This window comes from Taudactylus pleione, unplaced genomic scaffold (genome assembly GCF_031769625.1).
Source record: "Taudactylus pleione unplaced genomic scaffold, aTauple2 ptg001683l, whole genome shotgun sequence".
NCBI classification, from domain to species: domain Eukaryota; kingdom Metazoa; phylum Chordata; class Amphibia; order Anura; family Myobatrachidae; genus Taudactylus; species Taudactylus pleione.
This window is the reverse complement of record NW_028286080.1, coordinates 195,989-210,000: the sequence shown is the minus strand read 5'-3', so window position 1 is coordinate 210,000 and position 14,012 is coordinate 195,989. Positions and strand designations below refer to the sequence as shown.

The 14,012-nt window shown below is 47.2% G+C and overlaps 1 protein-coding gene across 3 annotated transcripts in view; it reads left to right on the top strand.

The window, feature by feature from the left end:
- Positions 1-14,012, top strand: part of ORMDL1 (ORMDL sphingolipid biosynthesis regulator 1) — a 41,861-nt gene that overhangs the window by 12,979 nt on the left and 14,870 nt on the right. Inside the window, exon 1 of one of the 3 annotated variants that reach the window (XM_088464550.1) lies at positions 5,860-5,923. The exons of the other annotated variants lie outside the window; for them this stretch is intronic. The gene's annotated coding sequence lies outside the window, so the exon portion shown is untranslated. Of the gene's footprint in view, positions 1-5,859; positions 5,924-14,012 lie in introns of those variants that run through there. 3 annotated transcript variants of the gene reach the window in all.

Here is a 14,012-nt window from a genome sequence, read left to right as displayed (position 1 = left end):
AAACAAACGTGTGCATGTGTATTTTTATTTATATATATATATATATATATATATATATATATTATAAAACTAGTGTGTGTGTGTTCATTCTAGGGTGGGCTGGAGACAGGGCGGCTATCACAGAATGGTACTCCTCTGCATGCGCCCAAAAAGGGACTAGAACAGGTGGAGCATCCTTGAGACGCCCCCTTTTCATCACCGTAGGGGGCATGCCCAGCACTCACTGAGATGCCGGGCTACCCCCAGGCTCTCCCCACAGTGTGAATAGATTCCAAGCGGCGAAACTTCTCCCACCCCCCACTGCAGTAGCCCGCGGGTGGGGACGGCTGTTTCAGCAGGGGGCCGCCATAAGGGCAGGGAGACTGCAGGAGCTGCGCAGAAAATCCTCATATTATACTGCTTCGCCCGGGGCGTACCGGGCAGTGTAATCCCATAGCTCCGAGCACTAAACCCGGGAGCTACGAGCTAAGACGCTTTACCCGCACGTGGAAATTGCCAAATATTAGAATAGCGGTGGGCAGCCACGCAGTGAGTCCTGCGGTTAATTGACTCTGCTCATGAGTATTGTTTATGGCGCCCATGTGAAGCGCTGAAGACCCATTAGCCATAGTACAGGAGTGTCTCCGATGGCAAGTGAGGGGTTTTTCTGTTTTTTTTTTCTTGTTTTGTTTTTTTTTCCTTGTTCTCTAAACTTTTATTTCCTCAGTGCCCTGAAATGTATATAGTCCCTGTAAATGATTCTTTCCTCTGCGTTCTTCTTCTCCCTTCCCCGTGTGTACAATAGCTGTACTGGAATTTAAATTCTAATATGCTATATGTGATGTAAATGTGCGATAACCTCACAATCAATCTGACCTTTAATTCCATTACTTAGCGACTGCTGTGGGCTCGTATGTATTTGCAGCTCGTTAGTAGCTATCCCCACTGTGTTACCGTTCTCTGTGCCCTTACATATTATGCCAAGGCCTGTCAGCATGGCATTGATCTGCCTCTGTGCGCTGTGTCCTGATTATTGACAGTATTAGAGGTTGAGATGAAAATGTCACCTCCAGGGAAATATATCATTGATTGTGCCGCTTTCTGTCTACGCGTCAGGATGAAATCGCCCACAAGAGGCCATGACAGGCCAGTGGTGTCCTGGGGAATATTTAAGGTTGTACGGTCTTCCAAAAATACCCTGGCCCCTGGAGGCGAGTGTTGCCCTCCATGAGGAAACAACGATTTGCAGAGGTGCGCAGTCTCAGTGTTGCGTTCGCATCAATCTCAGCTGGCACGGAAGCGTCTGTCAGTCACTGCTTTATGGAGTTTGCACCAATGGCATCTGACGGAAAATCTACAGCTGTGTCCATTGTTCTCTGCGCAGTGTTGTGTCACTGTGTCGTAGCGACGCACGAGAGCTGCGAGTGTGTCCTATGGAGGGGAGAGCGCCGCATTGCTACAAACTATATTATAATCCTTCAAGCTGGGTAGTACCCATGTGACCTGTTGTGCGATGGGACCCATCAGGGGGTCCCGCCATCGGCAACTACATGCAGGTCCAACAGGCGATGTCGCCGACTATGTGTAGGAGCGCACCATCAGTGACATTGAGTGTACAGACGATGTTGCCAACGTCGTCCAATCCACCCAAAAAAGGGCTTCGTGCACTCGGATAAAAAAGGGGGCGTGGTAGCGGGAAAAGGGGTCGTATCCTTAGAACATGCCCCTTTTCATCACTCTTGGGGGCGTGCCCGGCACTTAAGTACATGCTGGGTTGCCGCCAAGCTCTCACTTCCCTGCGAATAGATTCCGCGTGCATGCGTACGGAATCCATCCAACGGCGTGGAGCGCTGCACTGCAAGTTCCCCCAAAGTTCCAGCATCGCAGCACTGACAGGGATTTAAATGCAAGATGCTTTGTATTGCCGTTTTGAGATCTAGCTTGTTTGTGATACTCTGGGAGAGGCATTGAAATGTAAAGTAATCATTCCGTGTACGGTTTTGCCTAGGTAAAAGGAAGGCATTGAGTATCTTTTGCTTGAAAACACAGCAGGTCCTCTCCCATTTTATCCTGTCTGTGCGATAGGAGAGATCGGAAGGTTTCCACAACTAAGGAAGCGTGTCGTCAGCGCTAAATCAGATTGTTTTTAAATTCAAAGAAGTTAATTTGTTTCCGTATGACTCAATCTCCTGCGCGGCAGCTCCGCGTTAAGTGGTAAATATAGATTGCTGTCAGTTCAGCTTATGTCCTGTTTTTCGAAGGCATCGTTTCCGGAGACGAGATCAGAAGTGTAAACATGTATAAAAACAGATTTGTTACCCCCTGCCAACACAGGGGTGCTGTATCTGTATGCAATGGGCTCTGTAAACTGCAGATGTTGCACGCCTGGACATCTTGAGGCGTGTAACATCTGCTAGCTGCGATATTCCTCGTACCTTTACATAGCAGCGAGTTGCCCGCTTACAACGCAGTGAGAGGACGTCAGTGACAGGTGGTTACTGACGGTGAGAGGGAGTGCTCGTACACCAGGGTTGGCAAGGTAAGCCCTCGCGGGTTGCTCAGTAGTAACATAAACGCCCCGCGGTCTGTACTGCGCTGGTAGGATAATGACATCTGAGCGGATGAAGCTCCCGGAGTTATTGACTTCAGCTCGCTGTTATGCCTGACTGAAGGATTTCTTCTCGCGCCCCTCCCGGGGTGTGAGCAGAAATCCGACAAAGCTGCTGGCGCGATGCCGTTAGCGCAGCGGAAACAGCATCGCGCCGGGCACTTATGTCGGAGAATGGCGGTTCTCGCGACTACACACCATGTTTAAGGCACGACAACGGGCATTCTCCGACAGCTCCTCCCCGGCGCTATTTAATTCGCATTGAATTGAATTCCACCCAATGGCTTTCAGTCTCTCTCCGAGACCCTGCTCTCTAATTTCCTAGATCATGTTCCAGACTGGCCGGTGGCCCTTTGCAACTTCAAACTTAACATATGAAATGGAACTTTTTTTTTTTTTTAAAAATGTGTTCCTTTTCCCTAACCTAAAAATGACAGTGGGTAACATTCCAGTCTCCTCTGCTTAGGGGCTATTTCTGTCTCCGCACTGTAACTGTCCTTATCTCTGGCATGCCTCCTTTTCTCACACAAGATACAACTGAATTATTGCTCTGGAATTATACCTCGGAGACTCTTGAGTTGTCTACCGCTGAGTAACTGACCCCAATCCAGTCTGTCTCCAATTCTGCAGAGTAATCCATACACCTTTATTCACCCCACGTTAGTGCTGCTCCTGTGCACTATTGCCCTTCTGTACCCAAATACAGTTCAAAGTTCTAGGTCCAGATTTATCAACGAGTGATATTCTTGGTATCACTCGCTACTAACCTTAAATGGTGCTCCAACCAATCGGCTTCTAACTGTCATATGTTTGAAAAATGACAGTGAGGAGCTGATTGGTTGGTGCACCATTTAAGATTAGTAACGAGTGATAACAAGAATATCACTCGTTGATAAATCTGGGCCCTACTCTGAGGAGCAGATTCAGCTCAACTCCGGCCCCCAACGCGTTTTACCGCCTATTACAGTAGGCAGATCCAGCTCACACCTTCATAGGTTGCGAGCAGATTCTGCCTTCTTTAGTTAACAGGCATAAGCCGCCATAACCAGCTTCATCCAATCGGCGCCTCAATTTGCAAAGACCTCCTTACATTTCTTCCATTTTATCCCCAGATATTCCCACTCGCCTCCTCATATAACCAAACACGCAGAGTGGAACACAAGTCCGTTTGTGCGGAGTGCGTCGCGCACGTTTTCATTCCGCCCTCGCTCCGTAATTCTGTACGCAGGTGTGGTCACTGCCGATTTCATACCAGGTGCAGTAGTTTCTTCACTTGAAACTGAGGGGAGGTTACTGGGCTATAATGGGGCATTTGCATGTCAGCATTGGTAACAGAGGGTGTGTAGATATAATTGCGTCCTCGTAATTACACCGGTTCTCAGGCATACAGGGCTGGCGCGAGTGCGCACGGATGATGCTGCCGGGCATCAAACCAAGCGTACAAATACAAATCGGAGCTGTCTGGCTGATGGTTTAGAACTCTGCCTACGGGCAAATATGCGCCTTTAGTTCTAAGCGCGCAATGCAGAGACAATTAAGGACGACTTGAGTTAAACTTTGCGTCAGCTGCGCAGTCTCCACACTTTTAAACATTTTCCTGTCTTTAACCCTTTAAGGGCACATAGTAACGCACACATATTTTGGTTGTGCCCGGTTCCCTTACAGCACAGAACTGGTGCCCGGGACTTGGCTACCTTGGTGCATCAGTGTGATACTTAAACATTGCGGCTGGCTAAGTCCTGGTGCCCAGGGCCGGCACTTATCCCCCACAGTGCTGCAGCCGCTGGACTTGCTCCTGTGCTCCGCCATACTTTTTTTTTTTTACACTAGTAGTATAGCGCCGATACGCAGGACAAGTGGCGTCGCAACACAGGAGGGGTTACTAAGCACCCCCAAATACTGTAATGACAGTTACCAAAGGCGTCACACTCTCAGATCTTAATCTCTACATAATAAAATCCTGAGATCGCACAGTGGGCCTGATTCAGAGGCGCTAGCTATTTGCGAGCGCTCGCTCTGAATCAGGGCGGATTTAAAAAATTTTTAAATCCGCCTCCAGGCCGCTCGCATAGCTGTGGGTGACAACCCAGAGCTTTTGCGAGCGGCCTGGCGATGGTTGCGATTATCACGACCATCGGGCTTGCAACGGGACCCTTGTGGTAGGGTCTCGGTTTCGCAAACACGAGTGAACTTCCTACTCTTAATAGAGCCGGAAGTCCACTACTGACATCACGAGTGATGTCAGTAGGGCCGCCCACAAACGGCAGGCGTTCCTTCGGGAACGCCACCTTTTGTCCAACCACCCCCCCGCCTACAAAACATCTACAGCCGCCCCGTTTTGTAGCAAGCTCCGGAGTGAGTGGTTCCCATTCGCTCCAGAGCTCGTGCACTCCGCGCCTGCGCACTGGCCGACCATGGAGCCGCTTGCGAGTGCTGTGCACTCGCGAGCGGGTCTGAATCAGGCCCAGTGTCTCTACCTCGCCTTTAGCAGAAAGTAATAACTAAGGGCCTGATTCAGACCCACTCGCGAGCGGCTGTCCGCTCGCAAGTGGGTCGATGGTGTGCACTGAGCATGCGCACGACGGAGGGAGCTCCGTCGTGCGCATGCGCGAGACGCGACGAGCGAAGGACTTTCCTTCGTTCGTTGTGTCTGATCAAAGGGGGCGTGCTGTCGATGTTGATTGACAGCACGCCCCCTTTGGTGGGCGTGCCGGGGGCGTGCCTCCCAGACGGGGTCGTTCCCAAGGGAACGCCTACCCTCAGAAGCCGGCCCACTGACATCACTAGTGATGTCAGTGGGAGTGATTTTGGCTCTGATAGAGCCAAAATCACTCCGGGCCTTGCGGTTGAGAAACTCAACCGCAGGCTCCGGCTCGCAGTGGCGATGGTCGCGATGGTCAAGACCATCGCGACCATCAACCTGCACGCTCGTATAGGCTGTGGGTGTTGACCCACAGCTATACGAGCGTCCAGGAGGACGCTCCATTTTTATGGAGGACGGCCCTCATTCAGAGTGAGCGCTCTGGTCAGAGCGTCCGGCTCTGAATGAGGGCCTAAGTTGATATTTTTTATTTATTTATTTAAAAGTAGTAGTATTTTATATAAATGCAGCGTGGGCCAAAAATAGACAAGTTTTAAAGAGAAACAATCTACAGAGGATGTACTGGCCAGCTCGCTGTGCAGCGTAATGTGACCTTTGTAGCAATAGTGTGCCTAGTTTATTTTTGGCTTAGGCCACCTTCCCCTTGTTTACCGGGAGAAGATATCACCCAGGATCGCAGCGTCGTATGTCTTCTCTGAGCTTTGGGGTTAGACGGAGCAGCAAAGGTACCTCTAGTATGTTCCCATTTGTACCTCACTGGTTTGGGGTGTGCTGCACCACTTTCTGTTGTATGCATTTGGGATTGTTGGAGCAGAAATGATCACCATCCTGAGCTGCTGCTTTAACCCTATCTACTAAATCTACTAAACGGCCTTTTTTTTTATAATTATTATTATTATTTGATGCAATTTGCAGCAGATCGCATAAAAAGGCTATTTCTTGGTTTCGACCCTTAAACGGATAAAGCGGTTATTTTTGCAGCCATTTTCATTGATTTAACAAAAATTTTATTTTGTCAACATGTCACACGTTACAGAACCCCCCCATTGAAATGAGTGGGTACGTTAAATGTGAAAACCTCTCTCCTATAGAGTTTTCAAGGGATATTTCGACTGGAGGAGGTGTGTTATGGTGCATACACACGGTCAGATTTTTCCGTCAGATATGAACGATAACTATTTAGAAATCGTTCAGTCGTTGATATCTGAAGGAAAATCGTTCATATCTGACATGCCTGAACGATGAACGATGCGCGTTCCCGATGGACAGATAACGATATCTGACATCTGATGGGTTTGCAGTCAGACTTGGACGATTCCATTCATTTTAATGCTGTCAAAAATCGTTCAAATCGTTCAAAACTTTGGTAAAATCGTTCAAATCGTTCATCTGACAAATCTGACAAGTCTGACAAATCTGACCGTGTGTACGCTCCATTAGTAATGATTCCCCTGAAGCGAAGGCGCCTTCCTGAAATGGACTTTGCCGTTCTTTCAGCTGTACCTGCGGATTAAACTCCATGGATATTGCATAATAATACTTTATATATTAGAGGTTGACCTTTTTATTGGAAATGCCAAACTATGGGCCAGATTCACTTACCAGCGAGCTGCTGCCGTCACGGCTTCTGGCGGCTACGCGGGATGTGACTCTGTAGCTGGTTTCTCGTCGTAGCCTATGAAAGGTACAAGCGGAAATGTTGCTACCGTGATTGCGCTTATGAATCTTTTATGTGATTTTGTGTTTTCTCCTTGCGGTAAAGTCTGCAGGGACCTCGGTGTGTGTTACAGAGCAGATTACAGATCAGCTATTGGGGAAATTCTATTGGGAACTGGACGTGTTTCACTTATTTACTATTAAGATCACTGGTGGTCTTAAGAAAATACTACACTAGAGGGCGCCCTCCTCTTGTATCTATCAGAATAGACCAGATTCTATTGGTATTTTGGGGATACAGGGGGCGGCTGACACCTTCAACTGTGACCAGGGGTAAGGTAATGAAGGTCTGAATAATGTCTGGCGCTAATTTCATCCATGTAACCTGCTGTGGCCATTAATATTGTGGACGCCAGCGATAACTATTCCGTATTTACAGAACAGCACAACCAGTATCTATCTGTAGGTTAATGTACTTAAGTTTAAGCGACATGGAGATTATAATCTGAACCCGTCCTGAAGATAGTCGTCTTATAGGTAGTACGGGGAGGGAAATAGGTGTTCTTAGGAACAAGGTGTAAACGGATGTGTATGCACAGTGGTCTGGCACTGCTAGTTACAAAACCTTCTTAAATCGCCAACACTAAAAGGGTCAATATTTAGCTAGTAGGTATTTTTTTGTTTGTTTTTTTTACTACACCAAGCAGTGGGTCTCCTATTGCAATGGGCATTTATGTGTGTGTGTGTGTGTGTGTATATGTATGTATATATATATATATATATATAATGTATATGTGTGTATATATACAGTCAGGTGCATAAATATTGGGACATTGACAGAATTTTCATATTTTGGCCTCTATTCACCACCACAATGGCTTTGAAATGAAACAAACAAGATGTGCTTTAACTGCAGACTTTCACATTTATTTTGAGGGTAATTACATCAAAATCAGGTGAACGGTGTAGGAATTACAATGGTTTCTATATGTGCCTCCCACTTTTTAAGAGGCCAAAAGTAATGGGACAAACTAAACATCCTAAATCTAATTTTCACTTTTTAATACTTTGTTGCAAAACCTTTGCAGGCAATTACAGCCTGAAGTCTGGAACTCAGAGACATCACCAGACGCTGGGTTTCAGCCCTGGTGATGCTCTGCCAGGCCTCTACTGCAAATGTCTTCAGTTCCTGCTTGTTCTTGGGGCATTTTCCCTTCACTTTTTTGTCTTCATCAAGTGAAATGCATGCTCAATCGGATTCAGGTCAGGGGATTGTCTTGGCCATTGCATAACATTCCACTTTTTAGCCCTAAAAAACTCTTTGGTTGCTTTTGCAGTATTCTTCGGGTCATTGTCCATCTGCACTGTGAAGCGCCGTCCAATGAGTTCTGAAGCATTTGACTTAATATGAGCATATAATATTGCCTGAAACACTTCAGAATTCATTCTGCTGCTTTTGTCAGCAGTCACATCATCAATAAATACAAGGGAACCAGTTCCATTGGCAGCCATACATGCCCACGCCATAACACTACCACCACCATGCTTCACTGATGAGGTGGTATGTTTTGGATCATGAGCAGTTCCTTTCCTTCTCCATACTCTTCTCTTCCCATCACTCTGGTACAAGTTGATCTTTGTCTCATCTGTCCATAGGATGTTGTTCCAGAACTGTAATGGCTTTTTTAGATGTTGTTTGGCAAACTCTAATCTGGTCTTCCTGTTTTTGAGGCTCACCAATGGTTTACATCTTGTGGTGAACCCTCTATATTCACTCTTGTGAAGACTTCTTTTGATTGTTGACTTTGACACATATACACCTACCTCCTGGAGAGTGTTTTTGATTTGGCCAACTGTTGTGAAGGGGTTTTTCTTCACCAGGGAAATAATTCTTCTGTCATCCACCACAGTTGTTTTCCGTGGTCTTCCGGGTCTTTTGGTGTTGCTGAGCTCTCCGATGCGTTCTTTCTTTTTGAGAATGTTCCAAACAGTTGATTTGGCCACACCTAATGTTTTTGCTATCTCTCTGATGGGTTTGTTTTGATTTTTCAGCCTAATGATGGCTTGCTTCACTGATAGTGACAGCTCTTTGGATCTCATATTGAGAGTCGACAGCAACTGATTCCAAATGCAAATGTCACACCTAGAATCAACTCATCAAACCTTTTACCTGCTTAATTGATAATGAAATAATGAGGGAATAGCCCACACCTGTCCATAAAATAGATTTTGAGTTGATCGTCCCATTACTTTTGGCCCCTTAAAAAGTGGGAGGCAGATATAGAAACCGTTGTAATTCCTACACCGTTCACCTGATTTGGATGTAATTACCCTCAAATGAAATCTGAAAGTCTGCAGGTAAAGCACATCTTGTTTGTTTCATTTCAAAGCCATTGTGGTGGTGAATAGAGGCCAAAATATGAAAATTCTGTCAATGCCCCAATATTTATGCACCTGACTGTATGTGTATGTGTGTGTGTGTGTGTATATATATATATATATATAATATATCGTTTACATTACCCACGGCTGGAGACTGAACAGTAACGAATCTGATCTACTTAAACCAGTGGTGGGGTACCTGTGGCCATTCAGCTGCTGTGGAACTACACATCCTAGCATGCCCTGACTACACATGCCCTGCCACAGTTTTGCTCTTAGGGCATGTAAATACTGTGCCAGGGCATGCTGGGATGTGTAGTTCCACAGCAGCTGGAGGGCTGTACGTTCCTCACCCCTGACTTAAGCTTACAGGTAAACAAACACCTGTTCACAGAATTGTGCCATGCAGCCTATACTACCACCTTCTATATATCACTTATTGCACTCAGATATACTGCACTATGCGCTCGTCCTTTACCACTTCCAGAGTAAGTAACGATTTGTCACATTGGAAAACCAGCAGCCACCATTCGATTGGGGCATAGCAAAAACACGGACATTGTTTTATGAACTTTACTTTTTTTTACATTTTTATTATTGCTTTTCCTCTGTATACTTTTTTTTTTTTGTATATTACTAACCTATGTCTTACAGTATACAGAGAGAATATCGGTAACATACTAGGGGCTCTTTTCTGGGTAGCGCCAATACTCTATAATATATATATATATATATATATTAGTGGGTTAACCGATTTCATATCCTTGTTTTATAGATTTCTTGTTGTTCTTTTTAGGTCGGGGAGAGTTGTTTGCTAGGTTTTTGCTTTTGTCAGCACTAAAGGATTTAGTATAACTCTGTGGGGATACCAGGGTAATATTTAGGTCTTTCACCCTCATCAGATCCTGGCCTTTCCCGTACCTTGACGCGGGTTAAATAAATCGCCTTGGCAAATATTTTAGATAAAAACGGGCAGCACAGAATAATAGCACAGCTGCGACATACCAAGGTTGTTCAGTAGCCGGCAAATACCCACAGTCCGCCGTCGTCCCCTCGCAGCCAGTACAGCTCACGACGCAAGCTGCTATGCCGTGGTATCCACCGCACTGCCCTCGTCGTAGGGACTAAGCTCAGCGTCCCGCCTTTGGCAGATACACAGCGTAGCGGAGCTTATTGAGGCCTCTCCTCAATGCTGTTGCATCTTGCTTGGTGGGATTTCTCGCTGGCGCTAATCAGGTCACATCCAAAAATTAGCACCAGTCAGGTGCAGTGTTGGACTCTCCCACCTGGTGACATGATAATCAGGATTGTGTGTGCTATTACAATACATACAAGTACATATCGGTATAACAGCAATCCGGTATACATAATTATCCCGAATCCATCCAAGAAGGAGGCGTCCAACAGACACCTGCTTCACGGTTCACTGTAAACAGCATGCTGGGGGCTGATCCCAAAAAAAAGAAAGCGGTACATTTGTACCTTGGCAAAACCGTCCTGCACAGCATATGGGGCAGATGTAACATGAGCAGAGAGAGTTATACTGGCCATACACTAGTACGACCAGCATAAGCTAAGATTCGTATTACGATTTCCCTTGAACTCCCCGGCAGTCCCAAACGCACTTTGGACACACGATGTACATACGATCTCACGTTACGATCGATCGTGTGCCTGCTGAAAAGCTGATCATCATTCTTCAAAACGTCACTGAAATGACAGCGGTCGGAGGCACAATGCATCTCGTGGTAAAAACACGGTAAGATCAGCATACGAATACGACGGATCATACGGGCTGCACATCTGATCATACGATACATTTTAGGAGCTGTGGGAGCGCGCATCGAATTGTATCCTACCTAAAAAAAATACACGATTCATCTTACGACGCGTCGAAAATCGGGGCAATCGGCCCGTAATTGTGCTAGTGTATGGCCAGTATTAGATTTGGGAGGGACGTGTCCAAATTGAGATCTACATGGCTGTGAAAAAATAAAGTTGTTCAGCATTTGTGGACTACACTCAGAAGCAGACAGTATTTACCCTGCATACAAATATATAATAAATGTATTTGCACCCCTTGTAGTGGTACATGGATTGTTCAGAAGCAGGCCCCTGGTTGTCGGCAATTTCTCTCTTATTGAGGGGAATTCAATTGAATGTGAGTTTCTAAAGTTCCCTGGATGAGTGCCTGGAGCTATTCAATTGCTTGCGCTGTATAAACCCACTTAAGCCGGGAGATGCAATGTACCACGAGGAATGCTTAGGGCACCTCAGGCGGGTGCAAGCAGAAGTCCGCTAGTCGCAAGTGTTGCAGCACCTGCAATTGAATAGACTCACATCAGAAATCAGATGAGATCAGAAATCTGCATGGAGTAGGGCTTTGGGGCTGGTCGCCAGTGCCGGACGCGCCTTAATGTGCAGTTTGGCCGGCACTTAGCATGGGTAACGCGGCTAATTCCTGTGCATGAGGGTGCGAGAATGCGCGTCTTGTGACCAGCGTGAGTCTAGTCACACAAACACTTGACTGGCTTCAGGTCACATAGACGGGAGTGATAAACAAATGAATCGCCCTCACAGTGCGCAGATTGCCTCCATAACGGTCGAGTGAAAGCACTCCACGACTGATTTCTGTGCCCATTTTTCCTTGCACACTAAAGAGGTGCACAGGTAATGGAACAAAGATTGTCTACAAAGATGGTTGCGGCCGTGCAGCGTGGTGTTGTACGCAGCACATTGCACAGAATGTGTTGGATATGGGATGCCGGCATTCGGGATCCCGTCGGTCAGAATCCCGACAACTATATCCTAACCCTATCCCTAATCCTCCCTCCCCGGTGCCTAAACCTAACCTCCCCCACCCCGCTACTTACCTTCAGGATTCCAGCGATCGGGATGTCAGCGCCGGTATTGCCCCTACAGACTGACAGCTCTCAGCATGTCATGTGAGAACAGAGTGGGAAGATGAAGAAGAGAAGGGATTTTACAGAGCTCAGAGGGGCATTTCAAAGCCTCTCTGTTCTCTACATCATGTGACTGTGGTTGCCACGGTAGTCACATTACACTATGGAAACTGTGCCAAATTTAAAATCCTTAATTACCAGGTTTCTTCGTATAGCTTACCACGATCATTTATTTAAAAAGAAAAATCAAATTTTTCATGGAATCGCTGCTTTTAATTGGCAATGTAGGGTGACGCAGCGTCGGCTTCACAACGCGGTTAAACGACTGTTGCAACAAAATCATTGAACACAACCTACAAATCCAGGTCACTATTACAAAGCTGTCCCCACACACCAGAGAGAATGGGATTGGCAATGATTTTGGTGCCCGTACGCCCCGCGACATGCAGTTAGACTGGCAGAATCGCTGCGCGTGGCTCCATTACAGTAGGTCTGTAGCTGTGATGGGCCGTAATCACCGTACCGACGATGCTTGTCTTCCAACCTACTTAATCACTCAGAGCCCGGACGCGCATACCTTACTGCTAGTAATTACTTGCGCTGCTGGAATGTGCACATTGTTACCAGCAGACCCAGGATGTAATGATTTCTCCTGCAAGTGTCTGTATTACTGATCTATAGAAGTGTTACCGTTATCCGTGTATTACATGTAATTCTTACCATCTTTTTGGGTTAAGATTTTCGACTATTACATTGCAAGATCTCACAATCGCTGTGTGTGTGTGTGTGTGTGTGTGTGTGTGTGTGTGTCTATCCGCCGGAGGGGAGGGGGGGTGCAGTATGTACTGATGGCCGGGGCTTGCTGAGGGGGCCCGGGTCCTCCGCACGCCCCCCTCTCCATCCTGCCAGCGGCAGGGGCAGCGGTGCCCAGCACACGCTGCAGTGAGTACACGGAGTCTCCTTCGCCAGCAACTGATAGAAGGGGGGGGAATTGATCGCATTGCTTGCTCCCCATTCCTGCACACCCCCGAAACATAACCCCACCCCAAGTTACTGGATCTACAGGATTTTTTTTTTCTTTGGTAGGGAGATGTAGCCACGCCTCTTTATTAGGCCATGCCCCTTCCCAGTACCTGGACCCAGCCCGGCTCTCTACAGCCCTGTATATAAATAATATATATAATGTATGTGCACTTACTTAGTTTTGCTTCTACGCACAGATGCTGCTACTGAGCATAGGGCCTGATTCAGAGCTGAACGCTCTGACCAGAGCACTCGCTCTGAATCAGGGCCCTCCATGAAAATGGAGCAGCCTCCTGGCCGCTCGCAGAGCTGTAGGTGACCACCCACAGCATATGCGAGCGGCCAAAAAGATTGTCGCGATGGTCTTGACCATCGGACTTGCGACGGAGACCCTGCGGTAGGGTCTCCCTGCCACAAGCCCTGGAGTGATTTTGGCTCTATCAGAGCCAAAATCACTCCCACTGACATCACTAGTGATGTCAGTGGGGCCGGCTTCAGACGGTAGGCGTTCCCATGGGAACGCCTCCGTCTGGCAGGCACGCCCACCAAAGGGGGCGTGCTGTCAATCAACATTGACAGCACGCCCCCTTTGGTGCGAGACCCGGGGCGATGGAAAGCGTGTCGCTCCCCGGGTCTTGCGCATGCGCACGACGGAGCTCCCTCCGTCGTGCGCATGCGCAGTGGGGAACATCGACCTGCTTGCGAGCGTACTGCCGCTCGCGAGCGGGTCTGAATGACCCCCATAGTCAGGACACATTATTGGGTCTATTTACTAAGCAGTGTTAGGAGACAGAGTGAAAAGTAATAAGGTACCAGCCAATCAGCTCCCAACTGTCATCTCACAGGCTGTGTTTGAAAA